This window comes from Oncorhynchus mykiss, chromosome 5 (assembly GCF_057628025.1).
Source record: "Oncorhynchus mykiss isolate SJ-2025 chromosome 5, ASM5762802v1, whole genome shotgun sequence".
Classification (NCBI taxonomy): Eukaryota; Metazoa; Chordata; class Actinopteri; order Salmoniformes; family Salmonidae; genus Oncorhynchus; species Oncorhynchus mykiss.
Window position 1 is genome coordinate 60,685,237 of NC_143026.1, and position 12,035 is coordinate 60,697,271.

At 41.5% G+C, this 12,035-nt stretch overlaps 1 long non-coding RNA gene across 1 annotated transcript; it reads left to right on the forward strand.

The window, feature by feature from the left end:
- Window positions 1-3,993, forward strand: LOC110524179 (uncharacterized). The gene is made up of 3 exons (XR_002473551.3): window positions 1-176; window positions 849-964; window positions 1,062-3,993. It is a non-coding gene; the product is annotated as an uncharacterized LOC110524179 (long non-coding RNA).
- Window positions 3,994-12,035: the final 8,042 nt, after the last annotated feature.

The window sequence follows — 12,035 nt, forward strand, 5'->3', positions numbered from 1 at the left end:
GTGCCTCACCCTAATTATTTGGTCCCTTTCACCCTGAGTGGCGCTGTGGTCTACTGCACTGCATCTCAGTACAAGAGGCGTCACTGTAGTACCTGGTTCGAATCCAGGCTGCATCACATCTGGCCATGATTGAGAGTCACAAAGGGTGGCGCACAATTTGTCCAGCCTTATCCGGGGTAGGCCATCATTGTATTTTGTTCTTAATTAACTGACTTGCCTAGATAAATAAAGGTTAAATAAAAACATCATTTTGCCTACCGTTCTGACTTGGTGGTGCACAAGTAGCCCATAGCCTGTCTTAGAGAAATGTCATCATTGTGTATTGTAAGAGCTTTCATGGTCTGCTTATATGCCACCTTTTATTTATCCTATGGTTCTGACTTGGAGAATACTGTAAGAACGGCCCATATACTGAATTCTGTCACTGTACATTTCAAAAGTGCTTATAGTTATATTGACTACGTCCATCCAAGCTCGCACATTAATTGCTTAATAAAAATTGTGGATTGCCTCTTATCAGCTCGTCGTCCCCTTATGCCATAGTTTGTACATCTCAATTGTCAGTGTAAACCACATTTGTTTATGCAAGTCAGCCATTTTTATGAAAATCAGCTGTTTTTTTAAAGGCAGTAAATGAGGCTGAATGAACTGTTTTGCTGCCAGACAAGGCTCCGCTGATAGCCAGGTGTAGCAGTGTTAAGGATTCACTCCATGCCACACCCTCTACTGCTCATCCTGTGTCTCCCTACCTTGCCTCCACTCCCCCAGTGCTTTCTCCCTCTGTGTGTGTGTGTGTGTGTGTGTGTGTGTGTGTGTGTGTGTGTGTGTGTGTGTGTGTGTGTGTGTAGTCAGGTGTGCTGGAGGCAGAGCAGATCTCCACCAGCTGCAACATGTTCCATAATCAAGACCTCTACAAATACTCAGGCCTGCCACTTCCACGCTGCCAGATCGTAACCTCTGCTCAGTCAGTCTGCGTTTTTAACCGTTTGTTCCTGCATAGATCCTGTTTTCGTGTTGTGCCTGTTTTCCCTTGCCTGATGCTGTTTTCCCCTCCGCTACAGTTTTGTCTGCTCTGACTCTGGTCCCTGTCTCCAGTTCCACATCTCGTCAGTCCTGCTACTCAGTCCTGGATCCCCCACTCTACCGCTTACTTGAATTTCTCTCCGGACCTGCTTACCCAGCCCCAACTCCCCTAGCTCCAGCCTCAGCCTCAGAACCTGGCTCTGCTCTGCATAACAGCTGAAAAGAAAGCTTTGCTGTTGGGACAGCATTATGTAGGCACCGTTTGTCACCATTATAGTGAAATTCATGTATTGTTTAGTGTTGTCTAGTGGCTTTACTGGCATGCCCCACCAATATGTACATGCTAAAATCACCACTGTATAGGCCTATAGGATATAGCCTAGCTTTTAGGAGGACAATTTGCAGGCAGAGACAAATCTGTAATCAATACTTTTTGAAAATGAAGTGTGCAATGCTCGCTCACCATAGTAGCCTAACCTATGTGCACGTTGTGCCTTTTCATTGATGATTTACATGTTTTGATTGCACTTCAACTCATGTTGGTTGAGACCCCTCCACTTCTTTCCATGATCAATATTTTCATCCCAAAGATGTCTGTCTGGGGTCCCAGCAGGTTAAAACAGCCATGGAAGACCAGTCTACGGAGCTCATGTGAATTCTGCAGTATATTAACAATCAGTGAATTATACAAAGTTCCTTCTTGAATTGTTGGGTAGACCTACAGTAGTTACAAGACAGAAGTTTAAGCTTAAAGCTACAGTCTCAGACCTGGGAATAACTGTAACGGTTTTCTTCCTGGGAAGGAGAGGAGGACCAAAATGCAGCGTGGTTATTTATAAACATCTTTAATGAAAGATGAAAACGTGAACACTATACAAAATAAGAAAACGTGGCAAAAACCGAAACAGTCCTAACTGGTGCAAAACACAGAGACAGGAACAATCACCCACACGATACCTAAAGAATATGGCTGCCTAAATATGGTTCCCAATCAGAGACAACGATAAACACCTGCCTCTGATTGAGAACCACTCCAGGCAACCATAGACTTACCTAGAACACTCAACTGAACACAACCCCATAGACCACAAAACCCCTAGACAAAACAAGACACATAAATCACCCATGTCACACCCTTGCCTAACCAACATAATAAAGAAAACACAGAATACTAAGGCCAGGGCGTGACAATAACAGTAATTTCAATTATTGAACCATTGATTCTATAATTGGATAATATAATGTATAAATGTACACCAAGGTCATTCTTTGTGATGCCTCATTTTAGGAGGATCAGATGGTGACAGGGGTCTCAGCAGGGTCATGCTGCCAGGCAAGACCAGTCTGTGACGGGGTGAGGTGAATTTTTATTCTCTCTGTGCAGCAAACACTGGACAAGCCAGATGCTATAGTCTGACAAACCTTCAAAGTTGACTTCCAAACTGTATCAAGGGTTGATAGAGGCTTTTCTAGACACAAAACATGTAAAACAAAGATGTGAGGAAGACCTGGTAGAAGCTATTGCTGATGAGGAATAGATACAGATATGTTTGAATGCCCAGTCATGTTCATATCATGTCAGATATACATTACTGTACTTTAAGGCTATTCATATAACGTACTAAATGCTAGTGAAACTGAATTACATGCACTCAGAAATGTCATTCCTCTGCTTGAGGTTTAAAACACAAAGGGGACATATTTGCATATGTTATGGTCTTATGAAGGCTGGCAAAGAGTATGTTCCTTTTTATTTTTAGCATGTCTACAGATTCTCCCTTCTGCCTGTTTTTGTTTGCTTGGAAATGTTGCTCTGGAGACTGTTATCTGAAGAAACTGTGTAATCAAGCATTTATAGGGATTAAGAAATGCATGCCCAATGAAAGCATGCCCATTTGAGGGGGGATGCCTATTTAGGCAATCCCTAGTGGACAAAAGAACTGATCGCGGACGACAGGAAAAGGCGGGCCGAACAGTCCCCCATTAACATCGACGTGGCTGTAGTGGAGCGGGTCGAGAGTTTCAAGTTCCTTGGTGTCCACATCAACAACAAACTGTCATGATCGTAACTCACCAAGACAGTCATTTAGAGGGCACGACAACACCTTTTCCCCCTAAGGAGACTGAAAAGATTTGGCATGGGTCCCCAGATCCTCAAAAAGTTCCTACAGCTGCACCATCGAGAGCATCCTGACTGATTGCATCATCGCCTGGTATGGCAACTGCTCGGCATCTGACCGTAAGGCACTACAGAGGATAGTGCTTATGGCCCAGTACATCACTGGGGCCAAGCTTCCTTCCATCCAGGACCTATATACTAGGCAGTGTCAGAGGAAAGCTCAAAAAATTGCCAGAGACTCCAGTCACCCAAGTCATAGACTGTTTTCTCTGCTAGCACACGGCAAGTGGAACCGGAGCGCCAAGTCTAGGAAAAAAAGCCATAAGCTCTAAGACTGCATAAGACTGCTGAACAAGTAATCAAATGGCCACAGACTATTACATTGACCCCCCCCCCCCCCCCCCCCCCCCCAAATTTGTTTTGTACACTGCTGCTACTCGCTGTTTATTATTTATGCATAGTCACTTCACCCCTACCTCCATGTACAAATTACCTCGACTAACCTGTACCCCAGCACATTGACAGGATGGGGCGACACAGCTATATCGTATGCAAGTAACAAGAGCGCTACAGTACTATTAGTCCTCTGATATGAATTATATGGAGGATTTGTGGTTTCTGTGTGTTAATGTATATTTGAGGTCTATGTGGTGTTGTTTTTTTCTCTTCATTTTTCAAACCTTTCCCTTGGGAATAAACTGGGAAGGAAATTGAATTAGGAAATTGTACTGGGAGACAGTTGAGTTATTGACCAGATTGTTGGGGGTTGGGTGTGCAGGCAGCTCGGGCTGGCTGGTCGGTCTGGCTGAAATTTGATGTAGAGGGTGTCTTAATAAAGGCAATCAAAAGTCTTTGTATTTTTTAGGGTTTGTTCATTTGTTAGGCCATTGGTTAAAGGTGCTACACAATATGCATCATTGAATTACCTTTGATCTAATTCAGTCTTAATCACTTAAAACATATTTCAAATTATATTTTCCCTAGCTTGATGACTGGACAAAACTTTTGTTTTAAATCGAGATGGCATAAATCTTTACATGATACAATGGTATGGGATGCATTTTCTCCATATTATTTGATGGTAGGTCACTCTGGTGGGCCTACATTATGATCAAATAGCCACAGTGGCCTACACTAAACTGTAACCTAAAGTGGGTACAGCCTCAGTGTTCACAGTAAACCCCCCCACGGAAGTTGCACACAATTTTCACAACATTCAAGTTTGCACTCAGCAGACCTGAAATTTGCCCAGTGCATGAATTTTTTTTTGAGGGAACATTGGTCACAGGTTATGTATAACACAGTCCTGAGTCCTGATTTGTGTTGTGGCTTTGCTTGGGACATTTGTGAATGAATGCACTAAACTGGAGCAAGCAGATACCTCATCTGTAGCTTGTACAATTATGTACAGTGCATTCAGAAAGTATTCAGACCCCTTGACTTTTTCCACATTTTGTTAAGTTACAGCCTTATTCTAAAATTGATTAAATAAAATGTTTTCCTCATTAATCTACAAATAATACCCCAAAATGACAAAGGCAAAACAGGTTTTGAGTAAATGTATCAATAATAAAGAACATAAATACATTTTTTACATAAGTATTCAGACTCTTTGCAATGAGACTCTAAATTTAGCTCAGATGCATCCGGTTTTCATTGATAATCCTTGAGATGTTTCTACATCTTGATTGGAGTCCACCTGTGGTAAATTCAATTGATTCAATTGACGTAGACTTTGATCTGAAGCCATTCTTGTGATTATTGTGACTTTGCCATTGTAATTTTTTGTAAGCTTGTGTAGTCTAAAATGAATCTATGATCGTATGCTATCCATTTGTTGTTTGTATGCTAATATTTGTATGCCATTTTAATATTTGAGAATTAACCAATAATATTAGGCCACTCTTGGCCATGATTACAGACACCTGTGTCTTTTGACACTATATAAACGAGTCATCCCGCAGTGTTTGTGATTATATCCTGATGGAGACAGCTTGGCTGTCGAAACGTTGGTAATTACATTTTTGCATCTGAGCTCCTAGAGTGTGCGGCTAAATTCTCTTTTATTTTCAAGTTTTCTACTCCGCTAGCCAGCACCTCGCCTAAATAGGTGTGCGTTTCTTTTTCTTCTAAATTCAATTGATTGTACATGATTTGGAAAGGCACACAACTGTCTATATAAGGTCCCACAGTTGACAGTGCATGTAATCCATTTTAGAATAAGGCTGTAACATAACAAAATGTGGAAAAAGTCACGGGGTCTGAATACTTTCAGAATGCACTGTATGTGAAGTGGAGTGGGTGAACTGCACTGCACTTAAACAGAGTCTGCTCTTACCAGAATATAATATGTAGGAGTTGATTGTCTGTACCACATCCTGTCACAAAGCTCTAGAAACAGGGTTTTTGGCATTAATGATTCTATAATTCATTATAGGATCTATATGGTTTTCAGCTACATGCAGTTTAGTAGCCTATTGATAACTGCATTAGAGTGCCAGCTTTCTCACAGAGCTATTTACTTCCTAAACTGTACAATATACCAGCAACACAGTCGCAGCAGATGCTTAGCTTAAGCTACATTCCCAAGAACTCACACAGATGTCCTCACACACACACACACACAAACAAACAAACAAACAAACAAACCCATGTACTCAGCTGCTAGGTGCTCTGACTATCTCCCAGCAATTCCCAGTTTGGAATTCTCTGGAGTTTACAAGCTCGCTGTCCCATTCCTCCAGAGCAGCACTTCTAACCCCAATTCAGTCCAGTACTCATTCTGAGATGGGAAATTCTACATGACTTTCCAAAAGAGAAAATGTCATTTTAAGTGTTATTGGCACAACCGTGCCTCAAAACATTGCTTTGAGTTCCTGAGTACCATTCACAGTGAGCTTGCTTGTGCTACCAGTGGGGGAGGAGGAGTGGGTGGCAGGAAAGCAGCAGCCGTGGAGGCTGAACTACTTCACAGGGATTACAGACTAGCATGGTCCCTTCTCAGCAGAGCCCATCACCCCCTAGCACAGCATGGCTAAAGGTTCCCCCCCATCCTCTCTCTGTGACTAAGAGCTAGATTATATCATAAGAGCCAGACGAGGCCTGTCACTGTTCTCATAAACCACTTACACACAGATGAGACTAAATGGCTACTTGGAGTTCATTTAAAATCAAGTAATTTTCTCTCTCCCGTTAGAATCGTACCATTTACTGTAATATGCAGAATCAAATCTCTTGATAGACTAATGTTCTTTATGGTACATGCTACTCTTAAAGCTAACATCTGATTGCTTTCAGGCTGGAGAAAACATTTATCTGGTTCTGCAAAAGGCTATATCGGTCCACTAATGCAAGACTATTAAAGGCCCAGTGCACTACTTTTGTGAAAAAATATATGTTAAAAAATATGAATAATCTTCTGATTCTGTATTCAGATTTTTCAGGGGGTGATTCCCGCAGATGAGTGAATATAGTATCTATTTCATGGGAGTGTCAGAACCGACACCTTTTCATTAAACACACACAGAGAGATTTATTGGTGTTACACTAATAGATGTCTCCCAGGCTCACAAGCTGGGATAAGTTGCAGCGGCGGGTAGCCTAGTGGTTGGAGCGTTGTACCGAAAGGTTGCAAGATCGAATCCCCGAGCCAACAAGGTAAAAATCTGTCATTCTGCCCCTGATCAAGGCAGTTAACCCACTGTTCCTAGGCTGTCATTGAAAATAAGAATTTGTTCTTAACTGAATTGCCTAGTTAAATAAAAAATAAAAAACAGGACAAAATGCACATGACCACAACAACTGTGATATAACATGTCTGTTACAGAGGGATGCATTTCCCCAAAGAAACGATAAATAGGAACATTTTCAAAGAATGTTTTGCATGGCTCTTTTTATGGCACCTACTGGTAATTCATTACAGGGTATAATGGATTGTGTAGTTGCCTAATTCAGAGACTATTATGGATGCATGAATATCTGTGGGTCTCTATATAGTTTCAGGAAAAGTAACAAGCTGCTTGCTTTTTTCTGGGACACCTACATGGACAACGACCATAATAAAAAACATCCCTTCTTAAAGGGAAACTTTTTCAAGTCTCCTTAGCTAATTATGACTGATGAGACATAATTATGCACCAAGGCGGTATGATTGAGCCTGCTGTCTGATCTAAAAATGAATGGAGTCATATTTTGCAGCAATTATTGTGGCCTTTGTGTTCCACCGATTGCACGATCATTCTAGCAGCCTATAGATATGTTTGTCCTTGTTCAATAGAGCGATTGGACAAATTTTCCCTGGATTTGTAAAGACGATAGCCTGACGGGAGCCCTACATCCTTGTCCAATTGTGTTCTCACCCTCGCAGGCGGTGTCTTCTCAAAACAGAGGGGTACTATACTGAACAAAAATATAAACACAACACGGAAAGTGTTGGTCCCATGTTTCATGAGCTGAAATTAATGATCCCAGAAAATCTATAAAACGTATTTCGTTTTGAGCATTTCTCCTTTGCCAAGATAATCCATCCCCCTGACAGGTGTGGCATATTAAGAAGCTGATTAAGCAACATTATTATTACATAGGTGCACCTTGTGCTTTGGACAATATAAGGCCTCTATAAAATGTGCAGCTTTGTCACACAACACAATGCCACAGATCAAGTTTTTAGGGAGTGTGCAAATGGTATGCTGACTGCAGGAATGCCCACCAGAGCTGTTGCCAGAGAATTGAAAGTTAATTTCTCAACCATAAGCCACCTCCAACTTTGCTTTAAAAAATTTGGCAGTACATCCAACCGGCCTCGCAACCGCAGACCACATGTAACCACGTCAGCCCAAGACTTCCACATCCGGCTTCTTCACCTACGGGATCATCTGAGACCTGCCACCCGGACAGCTGATGAAACTGAGAAGTTTTTCTGTCTGCAATAAAGCCCTTTTGTGGGGAAAATGACATTATGATTGGCTGGGCCTGTCTCCCAAGTGGGTGAGCCTATGCCCTCCCAGGCCCACCCATGGATGTGCCCCTGCCTAGTCATGTGAAATCCATAGATTTGGGCCTAATGAATTTATTTCAATTGACTGATTTCCTTATATGAACTATAAGTCAGTAAAAACATTGAAATTGTTGCGTTTATATTTTTGTTTAGGAATAATTTAGTTTGCGCTGATTCCAGGTCATGGAGTCGCCACTATGTCACATTGGCCTGTCTCCAAACTTTCCACTTTAGTTGAGTAGATATCCACTTCAGAAGTTAGTAGATTAAGATATTGATTTACTGGTTTTATTTGCAAGTCAAGGGAAGAGGTAATTTTCTCCACAAACAATCTCTTGGTCAGTAGCAGCCAGCTCTATATTATGTTAGGTGTTGAGAGCCCCCATGTTCCCTCAGGTGAATTGCGTAAGGACAGTTTATGCTAGCTGCTGGAGCAAAATAGACCTGTGTCACGACTTCCGCCAAAGTTGTTCCCTCTCCTTGTTCGGGCGGTGTTCAGCGGTCGACATCACCCACCTTCTAGCCATCGCTCATCCCTTTTTCATTTTCCATTGGTCTTGTCTTGTCTTCCATCACACCTGGTTTCAATCCCATCAATTACATGTTGTGCATTTAACCCTCTGTTTCCCCTCATGTCCTTGTTGGTGATTGTTTATTGTAAGTGTATGTGTACGTCTGTACTGGTGTGCGTCGGGTCATGATACCCATTGATTTTTATTATGTTTTCCGGTGGGTTTTTTGTAAATAAACTGCGCCGTTGGAAACACAGTTATTTCTCTCCTGCGTCTGACTTCTCTGCCGCCAGTTAAACATCCTTACAACCTGTTTGTTGTTCCTTGTAATACAGTGACCTTTCCACACCTTAATATGTTACATGGTGACAATTATTTGAAAATAAATCTGGTAATTCATAGTTATTTTGCAAAAGAAAGCCACGAGAAAGCCACACGTTTCAATGCATGCCACCGGGACCGGACATATCCTACGTTTCCTCAACCAGATTGTGCCCAGTGGGAAGATTGTAGGTAGTTAATTTCAAATACATTTCATGAATATCACAATGAATTGATCCAGAAGTCAACACTTTATTGGTTTCTGATGCAGCTGGAATCATTTAGTCACTTGTCAGTACACTTGTAAAAAAGATTCTATAAAACAGTCTATAAAATATAATACACTGAATGTACAAAACATTAAGAACACCTCATGCATTTTTTTTTGCCACCTACTGCTTCGACCTCTCGCAGAAGATTTGTTTGTACGGCAAGTCTCCTGGAAAGACCTGAAGACTGATCATGAGGCCGTGTAACCATATAAGAAACCATTTTAATCTTTAAACAAAAATGGGTACAATAGACTGGTATGTGTTTTGGCACACTCAGAGTCAATAACCGGGCATTGAGACCGGCTGTTAACAAAGAACTGACTGCAAGGGTATGAACAGCTTGAGGGGGCTTGACTTGTAGAGGGTATAGATGTGTATTGCTGTCTATAAGTACCTCCAGTTGTGCTGTTAAGTAGACAAGCACTGCCAACAATAGTCTAGAAGAGTGTACTAACAGCCTTTCTTCCCCATACCAACAAACTGAATGCGGGTGTGTTAAGTTTGAGGGGTCTCGACTTGCAGATAGTCTACTGTATTGTTGTGTATGAGCACCTACAGCCGTGCTGTTGAGTAGACAAGCACTGCCATCAATAGAGTAAATAGGCTAGAAGAGTGTACTAACAGCCCATCTCCCCTATGCCAAAGAACTGATGCAAGGGTGTGAACATTTTGAGGAGCACTTGGCTTGTGTATTGGTGATTTTGTTTTCTCAAGAGGGGATTATGCTTTCATAAATACCTTTGGCTGTCCGGGCTTGTTTGCGTCCCACATTCTCATTATAATCCGGGATAACAAGATGTGTCCTCTCCCTTCATGCCCAGGAGCCCAAAATGCTGCCAGTTTGAGTTGTACTTCAGGAGAGCACTGTGCAATGCCTCCAGGTGGCTTGTGTGTTTATAAAGACAAGACAGCATGGATTTTCTGATTGAAAATATAAAAACATTAGGCTTCTGTTGCTGGTCAGGACGTTGTGTCATAGTCACCTGCAGGTTTTTGTCTAGTTCCTGGTTTGTCCCGGGGACGTCCCCGAGGAAGTTTTTAGGACGTTCTTGGGACGTTGTGTCATGGTCTGCTGGAGGTTTTTGTCATGAGATGGTCCCAAACCATTATAAGTAAAGTAATGAAATGGTATTGGGATTTTAAGCTGTGGTATGCTGTTCAGCTAAAATTGTGTACAAATATTTAATAAATCACAATAGGACTAAATTTGACCTGATCACTTAGTACTGACTTTCAATATGACCCCACCTGGGATTTGAATTCACAACCTCTGGATTTCAGGGAAACGGATCTCTCTGCTGCGCCACAAAGTCTCCAGAATTTCAGAAGTGCCCAACACATTCATTACCTATAATACATCTGCACTGCTATTTTAGTAAAAAAATCTATACACTAACGTTCAAAAGTTTGGGGACACTTAGAAATGAACTTGTTTTTATAGAAAAGCACATTTCTTGTCCATTAAAATAACATCAAACTGATCAGAAATGCAGTGTAGATATTGTTCATGTTGTAAATGACTATTGTAGCTGGAAACAGCTGATTTTTAATGGAATATCTACATAGGCGTACAGAGGAACATTATCAGCAACCATCACTCCTGAGTTCCAATGGCACGTTGTGTTAGCTAATCCAAGTTTATAATTTGGAAAGGCTAACTGATCATTAGAAAACCCATTTGCAATTATGTTAGCACAGCTGAAAACTGTTGTTCTGATTAAAGAAGCAATGAAACTGGCCTTCTTTAGACTAGTTGAGTATTTGGAGTGGGTTCGATTACAGGCTCAAATGGCCAGAAACAAAGTACTTTCTTCTGAAACTTGTCAGTCTATTCTTATTCTGAGAAATTAAGGCTGTTCCATGTGAGAAATTGCCAAGAAACTGAAGATCTCGTACAACGCTGTGTACTACTCCCTTCACAGAACAGCACAAACTGTCCCTAACCAGAATAGAAAGAGGAGTGGGAGGCCCCGGTGCACAACTGAGCAAGAGGACAAGTACATTAGAGTGTTTAGTTTGAGAAACAGACGCCTCACAAGTCCTCAACTGGCAGCTTCATTAAATAGTACCCGCAAAACACTAGTCTCAATGTCAACAGTGAAGAGGCAACTCCGGGATGCTGGCCTTCTAGGTAGAGTTTCTCTGTCCAGTGTCTGTGTTCTTTTGCCCATCTTAATCTTTTATTGGCCAGTCTGAGATGGCTTTTTCTTTGCAACTCTGCCTAGACGGCCAGCATCCCGGAGTTGCCTGTTCAGTAGTTGCCTAATGTTGGTGGGGCATATTATTCCGTTTTAATGTTACTCCTGAATCACTATGATAAATATAGTAGTTTTTCTTGAGTGTATTTTTAACATAGCAGAGCTTTACTGCAAATTGTAGGAATACCGGCAAAATAATTAATCGACACAGCAGGAAGAGCAGAATGCTGTGAACCAAAAGGTTGTGAGTTAAAATCCCAGCTGGGGACATAATTAGGACATCATTATTGTATAAATGAACATGGACAATGCAATCATGTATGTCAAATCGTGTCCAAATATGCATGTTGATAACATTGTATGGTAAAAGCACTGTGTGTGGAGGTGTCACTAACATTGCCAAAAGCCAAAGAGATGTGAATAGATCAGTGGTTCAATCAGTCACTTGCAATGACACAGAAATTGGTTATTAAAAAAACGCAAACATAAACATTTCCATCACAAACGTACCCGGAACAAACCGGGTATTAGACAAAAACCTCCAGGGGACCATGACACAACATCCCAAGAACGTCCTAAAAATGTCCTCAGTGA